Source organism: Ovis aries, chromosome 8 (genome assembly GCF_016772045.2).
Source record: "Ovis aries strain OAR_USU_Benz2616 breed Rambouillet chromosome 8, ARS-UI_Ramb_v3.0, whole genome shotgun sequence".
NCBI classification, from domain to species: domain Eukaryota; kingdom Metazoa; phylum Chordata; class Mammalia; order Artiodactyla; family Bovidae; genus Ovis; species Ovis aries.
This window is the reverse complement of record NC_056061.1, coordinates 63,091,232-63,105,485: the sequence shown is the minus strand read 5'-3', so window position 1 is coordinate 63,105,485 and position 14,254 is coordinate 63,091,232. Positions and strand designations below refer to the sequence as shown.

Genomic DNA, 14,254 nt, shown 5'->3' with positions numbered 1-14,254 from the left:
TTATTGAGTCTTTCTATCCATGATCTGTAAGATTAGGTCTTTATATACATTGAAGTTTTAGGGGAGGAAAACTTCCCCTCTAACGTGTAGGTTCTTCAGAGGGAGCCCTGCAAATTAGAATAACAAACAAATAATGAGAGAAAACAATTTATTATCAAATGCTGAGCTAATCACAGGAGAAACTTCAGTGATGAATAAGTCCAAGGGGTGGTTAGAACTGGGGCTTATGTAGCATCTTAGCAAAATGAAGTCACTCAGTCGTGTCTGACTCTTTTCGACCCCATGGACTGTAGCCTACCAGGCTCCTCCATCCATGGGGTTTTTCCAGGCAAGAATACTGGAGTGAGTTGCCATTTCAAGAACAATAAATTTGCTAAGAAGTGACAAAGCAAAGGAGAAGGGGCTTAGGCTTCTAAGGGATGGTAAACTGGGTAGGTGAAACTAATTGAAGATAAGGACTAGTCAGTAAGGTTTGTTATGTAGATTTCTCTGGGCTGATAAGATGCTGAAGCTGAAACTCTAATACTTTGGCCACCTGATGCGAAGAACTGACTCATTAAAAAAGACCTTGATGCTGGGGAAAATTGAAGGAAGGAGAAGGGAATGACAGAGGATGAGATGGTTGGATGGCAACACCGACTCGATGGACATGAGTTTGAACACGCTCTGAGAGTTGATGGTGGACAGGGAAGCCTGGCATGCTGCAGTCCATGGGGTCACAAAGAGACATGACTGAGCAACTAAACTAACTGACTGATTAAAAATTAATCTCTCCTTCTTAATAGAGGAAGGAAGAGCAAGAAAGTTTGTATGTGTTTGCTTCTTTTCAACTGCCTTTAGCTCAAAATAATTCTTATGTTAGAGTGGCATAGTTGGGGGCAGTATGATTTAAACGCCTTCAAAGTCTATTGTTAGGTCTTCAGAAGGGCTTTAAAGTTTTTCACATCAAGTTGCACATTAAAAAATTTTTTTCCTAAGTATTTTACTTTTAAGATGCTATGGTAAATATGGTCTTCTCTTCCATCTTATCTTCAGACTAATTGTCTTAAATTAGGAAGCACCATGAGACAAACTACATATTGCAATTAAATAATTTGTAAGGTCAATTAAGGAAAGTATGCTAGTCACTCAGTCATGTCTGACTCTTTGTGACCTCATGGACTATACGCCCACCAGGCTCCTCTGTCCATGGAATTCTTCAGGCAAGAATACTGGAGTGGGTTGCCATTCCCTTCTCCAGGGGATCTTTCTGACCCAGGGATCAAACCCAGGTCTCCTGCACTGCAGGGAGATTCTTCATTGTCTGACCAACCAGGGAAGCCCCTCAGTCAAGGAAAGCCACAATATAATATAATCAGAAGCAGTTTAACAATTTGTACAGACACTTGTCAGTACCATGAAGTAACTGTAACACATGCTGGCTATAGAGCTTCTAAAACCTGAAACACACACACACATACACACACCAGTTGTTATTGGAAATACAATGCCAAAGCACAATAGGAGATAAAAGTGAAAAGGGTTTTGTTCTCCTAACTTGTCGTTGCCTTCTAATGGGAGGCCTTAGTATCTAAAGTGGCTGCCTCTTCTGCTGAGGTTTAGATGTGAGCCTAGGAGTTGAGAGGGATGTTGGATTGGGTGGGAATACACTGTTTCGGTAAGAAATAAAAGAGCTTTAGATGTCTGGGGAAAGACTAGGTATGTGAAAGCCTAGAGCTAGCTGGGCTGGAAATTGGAGGGGGAAGAACTGAGAAGGAACCCCCCTGATAGGATGTAAAGTTTGGGGTAGAAGAAATGTGCTGTATGGGGATGTTTGAAATCCTATATTGAGAGCTGGGTTGTGGTTACCCTTCCAACAGTCCTGAGAAGTGGCTATCATCACTAAGAAGTCTATTCTGTCTGGACTACTTTTTTCCCCTTGCCCTCCAAAAACAAACAAAACAATCCATAAACACTCTTTTCAGAATTAGCCTTCCTGAGAAAAGATTATCTCTCCCTGTTGCATCTCTTATTGTGACAGAAGAGTGTAACAGTCAGTCCTGTTTGTGTAATGAGTTTTGTGATGAACAAGCCTGTGGAACAGTTTCTCTCATTCCTAGCTGTCCATGCTAACGAGCCAGAGTCTGGCTGCCTTCTGGATAAAGAGCAGGGCCTTCCGGGCTCGTGTGCCTTTGCTGTGGCTCCGCCCAGGTGCATCACCGTGTGGAGGGAAGGCTACTTCTTATCGGTAAGTTACTGGCTCACAGGCCACCACGTTTTATCTTTTTCCTGGGAAATACCTGAACTAAAATTACTTTATTTACCATTTTATTTCTTTATTACAGCATCTCTCACTCCAAAGCTCCACTTGAATGTAGATCTTACCCACTCTGTTAACTGCTGTATTCCCAGTGTTCAGAACAGTGGCACGTGATAGGCCTTTAATATTTGTTGAACAAACGAACAAAATATAGTTCAGCATCTATATTTCTTTTGTTTTCTTAAAGCTGCAGTTTGTATCTGCTTCATTGGCTGAAATACGCGTTCTGTATAAATGAGCTTATCCTCCCTGCAATGATTAAAAAATTGTATAACATTAAGCTTACAAACGGAGAAGGCAATGGCACCCCACTCCAGTACTCTTGCCTGGAAAATCCCATGGAGGGAGGAGCGTGGTAGGCTGCAGTCCACGGGGTCGCCAAGAGTCAGACACGACTGAGCGACTTCACTTTCACTTTTCACTTTCATGCATTGGAGAAGGAAATGGCAACCCACTCCAGTGTTCTTGCCTGGAGAATCCCAGGGATGGGGGAGCCTGGTGGGCTGCCATTTATGGGGTCGCACAGAGTCAGACACAACTGAAGAGACTTAGCAGCAGCAGCAGCAGCAGCAAACTTACAAAATGACCTTCAATTTCCTTTTCTAATCTTACTGTTTCTATATCAAATGATTTTAAGTGTTCCCACAAATCATTATTATACAAAATAAAACCAACACTTCTATCTCAAGTTTTAAAATTTAACAACTTAGAAAAAGAAAGTGAAATCACAATAGGAAGAAATGACTGGGGTGGGGTTGACTTGTACTTGCAAGTTTTTTCATTTGCTAGTGGATACTCTACTTTTCCTCTTTATGACATGAAGATTACAATTTCCAGTAATATATTTTTGTAATATTCCAGTGATATATTTTCATCCAGTTATAATAAAATATAACTATGGGAATGCACCTGACATCTGCAAAGTAGTGGATGGGAAATAGCTCAAAGCAGAAAAAATATTTGGTTAAAGATTGAAGCAAAATACAAGAAAATTTTACTTAAAATTTGTCAAATTCAAAAACATCTCTCACCAAAGGAATATTAACTAATATTTACTGATTAAAAACTGAAAGATGAAAATTATGTAGGCATTTAGCTCAATATTCTAGAGAAAAAAGAGTAAACAAATAATAAAAAGAAGGAAGAAACGAAAATAAATGTAAAAATTAAAGAGTTAGAAGCAAGTACTTGTATGCTAAGGTAAAAAGTTAGTGAGTTTGACTATGTCAAAATTAAAGATTTCTGTTAAATAAAAGGCAACATAGAAAAGTTGAGATGCATAATATATTGAAAGAAGGTATTTGAAGTATTTATAACTGACAAGTAATGAATTGAGAAAACAACGAATTCCAGAAAATGGATAAAAACAAGAACATCAACCACCACAAATGAAATACCCTGGAAGGAAATGAGTGAAGACTCCTAGTAGTAAAAAGAAGAATCGATAATAAGCATAACAGATGGTCAACCTCACTAATTATTATAGAAACTTGATGACAATAATGAGAATACATTAACTTCCATAAAACAGTAAATTATTAGAAAATCAGGTTGTTGGGCCGTACCCTGCAGGCTTGCAAGCCTTACAGTTGCCCAACTTTATGACCATAGAAAGAACCCAGAGATGGCGACAGAGACATCCAACAGTTTATTGGACAGGAGAATCTTCCATGTCCTGAGCAAATGGGTCCTGAATTGAAATCCCACTGTGACCAGCAGACAGCAAGCAGAAAATGACAGCCATCTTTGATATATGGGGAGGAGGAGTCTCCCTTTATAGATGGAATTGACATCAGATTAGCTCATCAGTTACCAGGGAAACCAGTGGCTGGGGCAGGGGGCAAGCAGAAAGGCAGTGACTAATTAAGCCCTATAACCAAGAGTATTGGATAGGCAAGTGAATGAAGCAGGGTCTGCTGGAGCAGGTGATGTGAACAGAGCAAGAGAACAGCCATCTTGACTGGCCTGACCTTACAGAGGTATTACCAAGTGTTAGCAGGGATATGTGGGGAATAAGAAACTCCTTGCACTACAGCTGGAGAGCAATAGATGCTCTCCATCTATTTGGAGATGGAGAAATGGCCTGTCTGCACACTGCAATTAGTAACACTTCTGGGTATAACTCAGGGCTATGGCATGAAATTTTTGTCCTGTAGGGAAAATTGTTTTCAAATCTCCTACCAAGGTGGAATTGGCAAAAATCTTTACATGGGGGACTTCCCTGGTGATCTAGTGTTAACAATCTGCCTGCCAATGTGGGGGACACAGGTTCGATCCCTGGGAGGATCCCACATACCGCAGGGCGGCTAAGCCTGTGTGCCACAACTACTGAGCCTGTGCTCTAGAGCCCGAGCTTCCACAGTGAGAGAAGCCACTGCAGTGGGAAGCTCGAGCATCACAACTAGAGAGTAGCCCCCCACTTGCTGCAACTAGAGAGTCGCCCCCCACTTGCTGCAACTAGAGAAAGCCTGTGCGCAGCAACAAAGACACAGTGCATTCAAAACTCATATTGTATAATGCACACGTAATGTATAATGCATATACATTACAATATTGTAAAGTAATTAGCCTCCAATTAAAATCAATAAACTTAAATTAAAAAAAAGATTTTAAAGTCTTTACATGGAATTTGTATTGATACCTTTCCAGACCCTTGTACCATTCCAGAGGGTAGGGGTTGGTAATTTGTTTCAGCTCCTTTCACCCTCCTTGTCCCTCTATAGAGCCTTGAGAAAACTCACACAGATCCTTAAGGGGACTTATTAGAGTGTATTTATTGAAGAGATGTAAATAGTAGCAAGTGTTCATCTCTAGGAGCACAGATAGGTGAAGGATGGTGCATGTATGCCGTGAGTACTACATAGCAGTTAGAAGAGATGAATTAGATGAGCACTGTTGCAGGCTGAAAAATGGTCCTCTGAGGATGGCCACATTCTAATCCCCAGAATCTGTGCAAATGGGATCAAGTAATGTTAGTGGAGGGAGAGTAGCCTGCATTATCCAGGTGGGCCAGTGCAATAACAGGAGTCCTTATCAGAGGGAGGCAGTGGGCTCACAGTCAGGAATAGGAGATGTGATAAGGAAGCAAGAGATTGGAGAGAAGCAAGGAAGGAGTCCTGAACCTATTTAGCCTCTAGAGACTGAAAAAGTCAAGGAAACAAGATTCTTCTCTCAGAACCTTTGGGAAAAAAAACCCAACCCTGGCAACCCCTTGATTTTAGACCAGGGAGTTTAGGTGGTAGTTGATGTTAACTTTGAACTCCTCATCTCCAGGACAGTAAAATGATGATTTTGCTTAAAACAGCCACTGCTGCTGCTGCTGCTGCTGCTGCTGCTAAGTCGCTTCAGTCATGTCTGACTCTGTGACTCCATAGACGGCAGCCCACCAGGCTCCCCTGTCCCTGGGATTCTCCAGGCAAGAACACTGGAGTGGGTTGCCATGTCCTTCTCCATTAAGCCACTGAGTTTGAAATAACTTGTTATGTCAGCAATAAGAAATTAATAGAAACATGCAATATCAATAATTCCAAAATTACAGGCTAAAATAAATTTTAAAAGACATTACATTTTTCTAGAAAAGATACTGATCTGAGAACTGGAAGAAGTCTATTTAGAGGAAAGGAATGAGAGTATGGGTTACAGTAAAGTAGAAAATAAATAAAAGAACTGAAATAGAGAGCTCAGTACAGAACAATTGTAAAAGTGAGTCATATAGAAGGAAGCATGATTAACTCATATCTCTGCACCTGAGATTCCCTGTAACACTTCTCCTATTAAATTAAAAAAAAAAAAGAGAAATAAAGAAAGAAAGAAATGGACAATAGAATTGGCATGGAAAATAGAGAGGTGCTTCTATGAAAAGATACTGAATAAGCAAATCCTTGGCATCTGTGACCAGGAAGGAAAGGAGAAAAACACAATAACATCATTTAGTGTGGGAACTAGATTTTAACCACAGATGATATAGAGGATACTTAAAAATTAAATGGGATTCCCTGGTGGCCCAGCTGGTAAAGAATCCGCCTACAATGTTTGATTCCTGGGTTGGAAAGATTCTCTGGAGAAGGGATAGGCTACCCACTCCAGTATTCTCGGGCTTCCCTAGTGGCTCCCTGGTCAAGAATTTCCCTGCAATGTGAGAGACCTGGGTTGGGAAGATCCCCTGGGGACCAGCTACCCACTCCAGTATTCTGGCCTGGAACATTCCATGGATGGTATACAGCCTGCAAAAGTTGGATACAACTGAGCAATTTTCACTTTATAGAAATTAAATACTCTTTACAACACTAAGTAAATAAATTGAATATTTTGATAAAATCAATAGTCTTTTTCAGGAATTTTAAATCACCAAAATTGACTCAGGGAATGGCTTTAAAAAAACCTCACCAAATCAATTAGGTGGAAAACCAAAGAGGAATTTAAAATATTTCCTTAACTCTAATCCTCCTAAAGCCAGATCTGGATATTTTGAAAGGCAAATTCCATAAATATCTTCTGAAAAAAGATGATTTCTATACTATTTAATCTGTTCCAGAACATCAGAAATGATGGAAACCTTCTGTTCTGCCCCTGAGAGTAAGCCCTGTTAGGATGAGCAGTGTGATAAACAGGAATCCTATTTAGGAGTCAGAGGACCTGTTTTCCAGGCATGCTTGTTTCACTTGTACACTGAGTACTCTCCAGCAGTTTGCCTGGTACCCCCTGCTTTAGAGGCTCACCTGTCAATCAGGTGCTTGACAGATGGCTGATGTCAGTTCTGCCCTTTTATCCCCAGCCTGTCTCAGATTTTCACTGTTAGGTTGCTGCTGCCTCTCCTCCCCCACCTGCAGGCTCCATCCTAGTCCAAGGCCTGAACTCATCCTGACAGAGCAGACCCAGTTCCCTTCCCCCCACCTCTTCAATCCAAGACACATTTCATCTTTATGATGTTCATAGATTCTGGATCAAGAGGAGGAGGCAAGGCTGACCGTGAACCTCAACATGGTTCCCTAACACTTGAAGCTTCCGCACCCCATCCCGGGGCATTCATGCCATTCTCTGAATAGCTCCAGGATTCTGCTTTTGTTTCTGCCAACCTGAAGTTCTAGCCCAAGGTCTCCCAACCTACTGACTGTGGACACCTGGAAGATTATAGATAGTGGTTGTGAGAAAGTTAGAAGTTCTTTTCTATTCCAGCTATTGTTTGTGGATTGATTATCTCATGCATGTATGTGCCATTACTTTTCCAAAAGAACCTATGTTAATGTTGGTTCAACCAAGAGATAGAAACCACACAGTAATGTAAAGCAAGGGATGTTTATTACAAAGAGTTATTAAACTATGATAGAAGAGTAACTGCAAAGATGTAAAAAGAACTTTAAAGGGCATCATAGGAGAAAGAGGACCCATGGAAGGACAACTTGGAAGAAGGGGTTCAGGCCTTGCTGGAGAAGGTGTGTTCGTATCCCACTGGATGTCAGAGAAGGTGGCTGTCTGCCAGGATCAGAGCTGGCCCATAGTCATTGGACAAGCAGGAAGCAATCTCCAGTTAGGGCCTGGGAGAACAGGCAAGGGCATGGGCTTGTGAGGGAATAGGGGCAGGTGCATGCTGTGAATGGAAGGTTTATGTCCCCCTCCTCCCATCCATGTGTTGAAGCCCAAAGGTGATGGTATTTGGAGGTGAGGCCTTTGGGGGTTTAGGTCTAAGGGTGGAGCCCCATAATGGGATTAGCATCCTTAAAGAGGAAGAGAGTTAGTTCTTTTTCCCTCTTTCTCTGCCAGATGACGGGACATTTAAGAGGAAGTACTTCATTAAGAACACAACCGTGTGGGCACCCTGATCTCAGACTTGTAGTCTCAAGAGCTAAGAGAAATAAATGCTTGTGATTTAAGGCACCCAGTCTGTGTATTCTGTTATAGCAGCTGGAACGGACTAAGACAATGTATTTTAGTGATTCCTAGTGGGTTTTTATCATTATGTGTTTCTCAGTTGCTTCCCAGAAGATGCAGTGGTAAGAATCTGCCTGTCAATGCAGGAGATGTGGGAGATTCTCCCTGACCCAAGATTCAATCCTTGGGTAAATCCTTGGGTTCAATCCTTGGATCAGGTTCATGCCTTGGGTCAGGGAGATCCCCTGGAGGACAACATGGCTACCCATTCCAGTATTCTTGCCTGGAAAATTCCGTGGACAGAGGAGTCTGGTGGGCTACAGTCCAGAGGGTCACAAACAGTCAGATACAACTGAGTGACTGAACGCTGATTGACTGATTTCTCAATTAACAGATACATAGAAGACAACAACTAGCATTGGGAGAGGGGAGTCCCCTAGATATTTTGTGGTTGAGCATGAATCCTTCTCCTTGACAAGGTGAGAATCTGTTGCTCCAGCAAGCTGCCAAACATGAATCCCAGTGATGTCCACCTGGTGACTTGGCTCTAAAATAGCATCCTTCCTGCCCAGCTGTCAGGTTTCAGTAAATCTCATGCTGTTCACTCTAGTGTGAATCATTTGCATAAATTATGAGAGCCTCCTGAGTGCCTTGTACATCGCTTCTTGACCTCTGAGTCCTAGGATGCAATCAGCCTCTGTAAGTACCTAGCCATTCCTCAAACTCTCTGTCCATTCAGCTCAAAGTGGCTGTTTGGACTTTTGCCCCTCTCACAAGATAGGACAGTTGGCTTGAATGAATGAGTGAATGAATGTTCAACCATCTCCTGCACAGTTCTTTTTTTATATTTATTTATCTGCAGTGGGTCTTAGTTGTGGCACTTGGAATCTTTGATCTTCCTGGAGGCTGAGGTGAGGGATTTTTAGTTGTGTTATGCAAGATCTTTTTTTAGTTGGGGATTGTGCGATCTAGTTCCCTGACCAGGGATTGAACCCAGGTCCCCCTGCCTTGGGAACATAGAGTCTTAGCCACTGGACCACCAGGGAAGTCCCTTCCGCACAGTTCTGAAGAACTCATACTAAATGTGTGTGGAAGCACAGTGGCAGTATAAAGCATTATGGTTATTATTGCTAGTAATAGCGTAACTTTTAAATAAAGTTTTCTTTGATTTCAGTAGATTTCATTTGCAAATGAGTGGGATGGATATATATATATATATATATACATATATATATATATATCCACATACATGAGCAGACAGTAAAGAATCCCCCCACAATGCAAACTTGGGTTCGATCCCTGGGTCAGAAAATACCCTGGAGAAGGAGATGGCAACCCACTCCAGTATTCTTGCCTGGAGAACCCCATGGTCAGAGGAGCCTGGTGGGCTACAGTCCTTGGGGTCGCAAAGAATTGGACACGACTGAATGACTAAGCACACACTCACACACACACATTCTACTTTTATAACCAACTCACTTGTAACTAAGCAACTCAAAATTTCTGTGAAGTCTGCCCTAAACACAAGATTCTGTCATAAGACGCTTCTCCTTCACACACCTGTGTCTAAACGTTGCGGCCACGGTACCGTGCAGTTTCAAATACCTCGCCACCTGGTCTGGAAGATAACCATCCCACATTGCATCTGAGAACTCTGACCTGAATGACATTTCCAGGTAATAGGTGAGAGTAGGGGAGAGGAGAGAAGGAGAAAGAATTAAAAGCAAAAGTGAGTTTCATTCCAAATGAAATAAGCAGGTCAGCTGAGAGAGGACTAGTTGGCCCTTCTCACTTTGCAGGTTGAAGTTTTACCTTAAACTCAACTTTTCAGTAACAGGAAAAAAGAAGAAAATTGTGAAACTGGTAATGATTATGTGATACTTACATTTGGTTAAAACACAGGACAATATAAGTCAGTACAACTTTTGGCTGACACAAATGAGGAGTTATGCTTAAGTGCACAAAAGGTTTCCCATGAGCCACTTGTTTTTGGTTTTAATAAGGCTCCACCTCTTTAAACGAATTGCCAGTAAATTTTTTTGCTAGTTTAATGCTAGAAAACAAATGGGAACCTTGAGGTTTTTCCCCTCAAGATGCCTGTTTCTAAAATCAAGATTATGACAGCCATTTGGGGGATGGGAGTATGGAGGAGAGAGAAGACATCAAAAAAATGTTGGGAGGGGTGGAGTCACAGAAACTCATGGTAAGGAAAGATATTTTTATTGGTGTGTGATATGTATAGCTAAGCAACCTGACAGGCTGATGTAGTGATTCAGGTATACAAATCCTGAGAAGTTATCACAGTAAGCCTCTTCCTGGTATATACTGAGCCCCGAAGATGGACAGAGGGACTGGCTGTTGGCAGAGCTCTGTCTAGTGATTGATCTGAGAATTTGTGTCCATTGTTCCTTTCATCAAGCCTCCTTGAATTGTGGAGGAAACATGATACTTGAATTTTTAATATTTTTAATGCTCACTAAGAGGTATAGATCCTGAAGGATTATTTTCCACTTGGGATTTCGGTTGCTAATGTTCCTTTCTCTAACCACAACCTTACAGGTTGTCTCTCCCACTGTCCAAATCTACTCAGCTTGTTTCCTAACCAACCATAGCCCAACACTGGACTCTATGGTCAATGGACTCCTTCCTTTGACCTTCCTGAGCCCGTGGATCACCCTTCATCACCCTATACATCTCTATCAATCTATGAAGCCCAGCTATAAGAGGACCAATCTGTGTGAAATCCTGGCTCAACAAATACCCAGGCACAACAACATCGTTATTCCATGTTGTCCATCACTTCTCTGCTACAGGAGTCTCTTCCATGTGCCCCTCATGTTAGCTATTTGAGAAGCCTCTGTCTTCAAACTTCCTTCTTCCCACTCCACTGATAATCAAATCACCTGTTTAATTTTTCTTTTTTTTACTAAGATGATCCAAGCCAACATGTGTGAGTTTCATCAGTTAAACTTGTCTTCAATTCAAATGATCTATCCTTACATCATTTTCTTAGTTCTTATTTTCAGATTCAAAGAGGAGAGAGTCTCTTGAGTCCTGGATTAGCAGTTCCCAAACTTGGCTGTATGTTAGACTCAATTAAGAAATATTACATGTTTTGATGCCCAGGCACTCCCAGACCAGTTGAATCAGAAGTTCTGGAGGTGGGATCCATGCACTGATTGTTTTTAAGGCTCCCAAGTGACTCCATAACACATCCCAGCTTAAGAACCTCAGCTTTGTTTGATCTCAGATCAACGTTGAAGGGTGTTTTGCACCCATCATTATTCCCCTCCCCTTTCCATATCTTTTCTCTTCTTCCACCTCTTTTGCTTCTTGCATTCTACCTTTCAAAATTTATAGGTCTCTCAAATTGAGCAAATATTTCCCTTTACCTCGCTATCTTCTCTAGCGATCATGCCTCTTGGCTACTTCTGTTTGCTGTCAAATGTGTGGAAGACTCTCTATACCATCTGTTTATACTTCCTCCCTCATTTTGCTAGTAATCTGAGTTCTAACTGCTACTGCTAAGTCACTTCAGTCATTTCCGATTCTGTGTGATCCCATAGACAGCAGCCCACCAGGCTCCCCCGTCCCTGGGATTCTCCAGGCAAGAACACTGGAGTGGGTTGCCATTTCCTTCTCCAGTGCATGAAAGTGAAAAGTGAAAGTGAAGTCACTCAGTCGAGTCCAACTCTTAGCGACCCCATGGACTGCAGCCTATCAGGCTCCTCCATCCATGGGATTCTCCAGGCAAGAGTACTGGAGTGGGATGCCATTGCCTTCTCCGACTCTGAGTTCTAAGTTCTCTACATAAACACTTCTCTGAAGTTAAATATGAACCTAATTTTCTTCCTCCAATTTAAGAGAAACTTGAGACTGTTGACCATCTCTTCCTTGAAGTGCTTGATTCTAAAGTGTGTGGTCGTGAAAGTTGCCCAGTTGTGTCCAACTCTTTGTGACCCCTTGGACCAGTAGAAAGAGATTCAGATTCTGTAACTCTCTGTGTGATCTTGAACAAGCCATTTCCCCTCTGAACTCAAAATGAGGGGGAGGCATGTCGATTAGACAATGCCCAAGGTTCCTAATATTCAGTGGCTTTTGTGTTTGAAGCTGCCAAAGAGGCAGAATAGCATGGAGGTTGTGAGAAACTTGGGCCTGATAGTCTCTGTCTCAGGGAAGGGAGGGAGCACAGGATGGGTCTTTGGGATGTTGGTTATATATGTTTTTTGACCTGTATGTATGTATGTATGTATGGAATTCTCTAGACCAGAATAGTGAAGTGGGTAGCCAGTTCTCTTCTCCAGGGGATCTTCCCCAACCAGAGATTGAACCCAGGTCTCCCACATTGCAGGCAGGTTCTTTACTATGAGCCATAAAACAATGCCTTGTCCATCTTCTTTATCCATCAGCCTTATAGTCTTTGTTCTGTCTCTTCTATTCATCACTTTTCTTTTCCTTATTCCCTAAAACAAACATTTTATATGTTCATCTAAAGTATTTAGACTAGTCCCTGGCATATGATAAGTGCTAGACCAATTTTAGCTATTTTGAAAGACATCAGTATAAGAAGAGAGAGTTTTTGGTATCCTACTTTGTTTTTTTTATTCTAAAAAATTCACATCACCCGAGCATGATACAACATCAGAACTCAAAGGCCTGCTTCTGGGTCCTGAAGTTAATGCTTGAGGCCCACAAAGTGAGCCTCCAAAAGGGATACAGGATGCTGTGAGGAAGGATCTAGGATTAGAAAACAGAAGGGGATTCCAGTAGGGAGCAGGGTAGCTAAGAGAGAGGGGCCCATCTGAGGAGTTGGCACTCTCTTTTGACCACAAGGAGTACGTGTATGTGTATTTCTGCCAACACTAAATGAACAGCTTTCTAGATAGCGGTATCATGATCACAATGGAGAAGTTATATTCTTGGATACACAAATCTAAAACTGCTGACCTCTCACACGAGTGAGACTTCTATCCCCGATAGTTCACTAGGCATCAAACCTTGGATATCCAGATACCTGCTCAGCATAACATATCTCTTCCCCTTAGAGTCCCTCTGTCCAAAGCTTGGTAATGCCATCGGAAACACCTTTCTTCTAATCACTAAGAAATGAGCTCTTCAGTCATTTCCAACTCCTCGCTCTTAAATTCAAGCTCTAAGGCATACTAAGTGATCTTAACATAGGCTGTTTGAATGTCTAATCTTCATTTCCTTATTTGTAAATTCTAGATAATTTTAACTACCTCATAAGGGCTGTTGAAAGAATAGCGATACTACTAGTATGACTATTACTAGAAGTAGTATTGGTAATAGTAATAGTGGCTAACATTTATTGATCTCTTAGAATTTTTTCATATTTAATCCTCACAACAACTCTATGAAACAGGGCTTTATGTTTTACCTTTAGGTCACAGAATAAGAAAATGAGGATGCTCATTTCAGCAGCACATATACTAAAATTGGAATGATACAGAGAAAACTAGCATGGCCCCTATGCAAATTCATGAAGGACTCCATATTTTTGTATGACTCAGGGAACTCAAACTAGGGCTCTGTAACCACCTAGAGGGGTGGGGTGGGGAGGGAACTGGAGAGGAGGTTCAAGAGGGAGGGGACATACATATACCTATAGCTGATTCATGTTAATGTTTGGCAGAAACAAATATTATAAAGCAATTATCCTTAAATTAATAATAAACTCAAAAAGAAAAATTAGGCCTCCAGAGCTCATCCATCTATTCAGGAAATGTTTACTGAGTGCCAAGTCTGTACCAGATACTTTTCTAAGAGGTTGAGATCCTCCACTGTGTAAGACAGGGTCCTTGATCTTATGTAATTTACATCCTAACTGGGGATAACCAAGTCAGCAAATAAAATAATTATAGACTGTGAAGAGTCCTGAGAAGTAAACAGTAGAGTCTTGTGTGAGAAAGTAATAGATGGGTTGGACTACTTTGGGTTGGTTTTAAAAGGCATATATTTAAAATGGATAATCAACAAGGCCTACTGCATAGCGCAGAAAACTCGGCTCAATATTATGTAACAAGCTAAATACGAAAGGAATTTGGAAAAGAATAGACACATGTATAT

At 41.4% G+C, this 14,254-nt stretch overlaps 1 pseudogene; it reads left to right on the top strand.

The window, feature by feature from the left end:
* Positions 1 to 13,593: 13,593 nt before the first annotated feature.
* Positions 13,594 to 13,687, top strand: LOC114116273 (U6 spliceosomal RNA; annotated as a pseudogene).
* Positions 13,688 to 14,254: the final 567 nt, after the last annotated feature.